The 4,273-nt window shown below is 37.6% G+C and overlaps 1 non-coding gene across 1 annotated transcript; it reads left to right on the plus strand.

Annotated features, from left to right (window-relative positions):
- The first annotated feature begins 2,318 nt into the window (after positions 1 to 2,318).
- LOC111750435 (U6 spliceosomal RNA) lies at positions 2,319 to 2,426 on the plus strand. Its single transcript, XR_002785567.1, has one exon. It is a non-coding gene; the product is annotated as a U6 spliceosomal RNA (small nuclear RNA).
- Positions 2,427 to 4,273: the final 1,847 nt, after the last annotated feature.

Here is a 4,273-nt window from a genome sequence, read left to right on the forward strand (position 1 = left end):
AAAGCGGGGAGTTAGATTCTACTCAGGAATTGGTGACCTGGTAGAAGAGAAGCCAATCAGAGTCCAAGTAAGTAGGCTAATAGCCAAAGCTCAGGATTCAAACAACGATGCCATGGTGGAGGCTCTGCCTGAACAATGGCATAGATTCATACCAGAACAGTTATGAGAATTTGCCTGCTTCTTGGAATAATGAATGGGAGTAAGATTTTATAAATGAATATAGACATAGAAAGAATGTTAGATGTAAGGCAAGTTAATTCCAAGCCATTCTAAGAGTCCCTCAAAAACAAGGCTGCAGAGAAGTAAAGAAGACCCAACTCACAGAAAATGGTTTGGCAAAAAAAAAAAAAAGGCCACTAGGTAGTAGGTAGAATTTAGAAGTGGTCTCCCCAGTTCCTCAATAGCTGCCTGCACCTTGGCACAGAGAAACCTCTGTTAAAGAAGAGATTCACCTAGCAGAAGTTAGCCAGGTAACCTGCTTGACCTTGTACAGGGTTGGAGCAGGGTAGCTGTTACTCTGTTTAAGTTTCCGGTAAGGTATTTGTATAGACCGTAGACCACACAGCTGCATAGCACACTCCCTAGGAAAGTTGCATTTATGGAAGAAACCCCTTAGAGAATTCCTGGGTATTTAGGAAAATGGGTTAAACAGTGAAGTTTGAAGCAAAGACCAAAAGTCTGACAAAGTCTGAACAAAATCAATCCAGGAGCTCGTTCTGGGAGACGAGGGAAGGGAAGAAGGACAATGACATTGGTGAGATATGATCTGGGGTGTTGAAAAAAAAAAAAAATTCCAGAAATGTGGAAAAAATTGAGTCAAGGACTAATTTCTAAAGCCCTCTCTACAGAACTTTCCTGTCAGGAAACAGGAATCAGGACTGACTGAACCTTAGCTCCTGGTGATTAAAAGGCAGGAGGAATCATATGGGATGCAGGTTAGTTTGCTGACTGGTATCAGGGCACTGGTGAAGGCAGGAGGGAGAAGCTCTGCTATGTGTGTGAGGTCAGTAGCCTGGCCAATCACAGACATATTCAGATGAGACTGCTTTAAAGGAAAATTTTGTGGAGACTTGGACACAGTGCAGATAAAACTAAACACAAGAGCGTTCTGATGTAGAGCTGAGGGAAATCAAGAACTGATGGTTTGAAGGGTCTTTGGGATTATGTCAGGCAGTTTATACCTCAACCAGCACTGGCAGGGCTTTTGATTAACTGATCTCATCATTGGCTCATCAAAACCCAAGCTTGCTGCCATCGAGTCAATTCTGACTCATAGTGACCCTGTAGGACAGAGTAGAACTGCCCCATAGGGTCTCCAAGGAGCACCTGGTGAATTCGAACTGCTGACCTTTAGGTTAGCAGCTGTAGCTCTTAACCACTCCGCCACCAGGGTTTCATGCAACCCTAATTAGCTCATTTGCCTAAGGGTGTGTCTCCAAAACATAGGTAGGTAAAGCTGAGATTTTGCTTGTCATCTTCATTGAATCAGGTAGATCAACAAATCACAGTAATTATAGCAGGGAGTTTAATTACCTCCAAACTTTGAGGTAAGGAACCATGTTTCATTCTCTGAGGATGCTGTTCTTTTCCAATTAGGGAGGCACAAGGTGAAGTGAAGGAGGAAGGGGTAGCAGCTAGGTCAGCTGAATCAATCCAAATGCTCAACTGGGAGGCAGAAATTGCAGTTGGATCACCCAAACGCCCAAAAAATATAAAACACGTTTTTTCACAAATTCTTTGATGTCCATGTCCACACAGCCAAATGAAGAATTTGGAAAACTTCTTGTGCATATGTATTCTTCTAGACAGAAAGCAACTTGGTAAATAAATCCCATACATTCCAGATTTAAACCTGTATTGCTCTGGTTTAGGAGATAAAGCCCAAGGATGAGATACCTCAAGGATGTGTCTTTACAATGATTTATCCCAAGCAACTTACTGGAAAGTAAAAAGGCAAGTTGATTACTTTCATCCAAAGAATAGCAAAGAATTTATTAGACCAGTTTGTTTTTTTCCTGAACAACAATAGTTTTCATTTTTTGAAAAGGATTTAAAAAACACACAAAGACACTTGGTATGGGAAAGATACTACCTTAAAATCTAGTCTTACTGTTTCAATTTATGGTATAGAATCTGTTCATTGTTTTGTTCAAAAGTTAAATGAGGGCTAGCCACACTTTCTAGAGTAAATTAAACTTTGAGAAGAACTAAGTGCTTAGCAGAATCAGGTGTACGGTGATGCATGAGTATGTAGAGGAGAGTAATATGACTCGAGTGACACCCACAGAGCGTTCCCTATTAATCAAAAATAAAATCTAGTGCTTACTTCGGCAGCACATATACTAAAATTGGAATGATACAGAGAAGATTAGTGTGGCCTCTTTGCAAGGATGACACTCAAAATATGTGAAGCATTCTATATTTTTGAGAAATTAACTTGAGCTCTGAATGTTCACCTAGAGCACAACAAAAAATAAAAAATAAATAAACAGTATCTACTCTGCTTTTACTTTGGGTTAAGAACTTATATATTCCTAGCAAATATGAATTTATTTTTCCCTAACCACCAAAACCAAGTGCCATCAAGTCCATTCCAACTCATTACAGAGGTCAATAATTTAACCATCATTAGTCATTAACACCATACCTTAAATTATTCCTCAGGGTGGTTGGCTAATTATCAAGCTGCATCTTAAGAACGGCCATCAAATCCTGTTCATTTTTTTTTTTTTTTTTTTTTGCCATGTCGACACATCTATCCACCATGAATCAGAGGCCATATAGATAAGCTATAGAATTACCAATCTGTCAGTCCTGTTTTATTCCTCTTCAATACAATCTCCTAAAAAGACCCTAGATTATTTTAGTTTAATTTCTAATAGATGACGTTATTGAGTTTACAATACATTCCCATAATTCTTGTTATTCACAATTCGTGTAGAATAATATACTTTATTCTTATATAATTCTATATAAAACAATTGAAACTAGGAAACATCATGTTAAGTGGCAAATGTACCATAATGGCTTGAGGATTAATCTGTCTCCAATTAAGAAACTGAAATGTATGGGCTATGCTTAATTATGCTTAATTGGCTCTATATATGGTTTCAATATTAATATTATGTTCTCCAGATTTTCTAAAATGTATTCAACATAATGGCATAACTTCTTTTTTTTGTTGTTTTTTTAACCTTTTCTGTTATCAAATACAGGAACAAAAAGTCTTAATCTTTTTCCACTGAGTTGTGTGAAGACCAAGTCTATTAGTATGAATTTAATATTACTCTACATGACATCTAAATCAATCCATTTTCTAAATAAAATACTGAAATGTGTAGATTCATCAATATTTTTAAGTACTTGAAGAATGCAGAAAAGGATTCCAGGTACTTGTGAACCAGTTTTTAAGAAACATGAATCTATTCCCAAGAGCTGATTATCAGGACATGGAACACCCAAGGCATTCTCAGTAAGAAAAACAAATCTCATATTTTGATTACATTTCATAGGATTTATTCATGCAATGCCCCAAAAAAGGTGAGTAATTCAAGAATATTGGCCTAGCTTTTCCAGGGGAATAAATCTCAGGAAATATAATCGAGGTGTCATTAGAAGTTAATTTCTTCTTCATTTTTTGTTCAACATTGATTTTCTTCTTTAGAATCATGGTTTTATAATGGCTACATACCAGGCTAATCATTAGAAATACAAAACGAAAACAAATACATCAGAATCCAAGCTTAACACTTCAACTCTAGTTGCCTTATCTGCCTTTGTTCTCTGTCTTTTCACCTACCACCAGCTGACCTTTTTTCTGTTCTGATATTATGTGATTTTCACCATGTAAGGTCCATAGTTGAGCTAAACCTTGGTGATAAGACAGAACTTTCAACACAAGGGTAGAATCACTCACAACAGTATACTTAAAGCGAGTGAGGATAATTTTTCCAGGCTTCTAATATTTCCTTTCACGTGAAGTGAATTCTCATACAGACTGAGAAGGGACTTAACTTGAAGCTGATGCCTTTAGAAGGAGAAACTGAGGTAGCCCTTCTGCACTTGGTCTTGGAAGCTAGGCTGCCAATGGAGAGCTCTATTACTCCAAGCTGTGCAGCCTCCAAGCTGTCCAGGTGTGGAGGTCTATGTTAGCCTAGTGCTGCCTGCTTAGTGAACAAATTATGCTGAGGTTTGGTTGTAAAAGCCTAATTCTGTCAAGATCCTAAGTCACATTCTCTCATATCACCTTTATCAGTATAAATTTTTTTTCTCC

This window comes from Loxodonta africana, chromosome 1 (genome assembly GCF_030014295.1).
Source record: "Loxodonta africana isolate mLoxAfr1 chromosome 1, mLoxAfr1.hap2, whole genome shotgun sequence".
In the NCBI taxonomy this organism is placed as follows: Eukaryota; Metazoa; Chordata; class Mammalia; order Proboscidea; family Elephantidae; genus Loxodonta; species Loxodonta africana.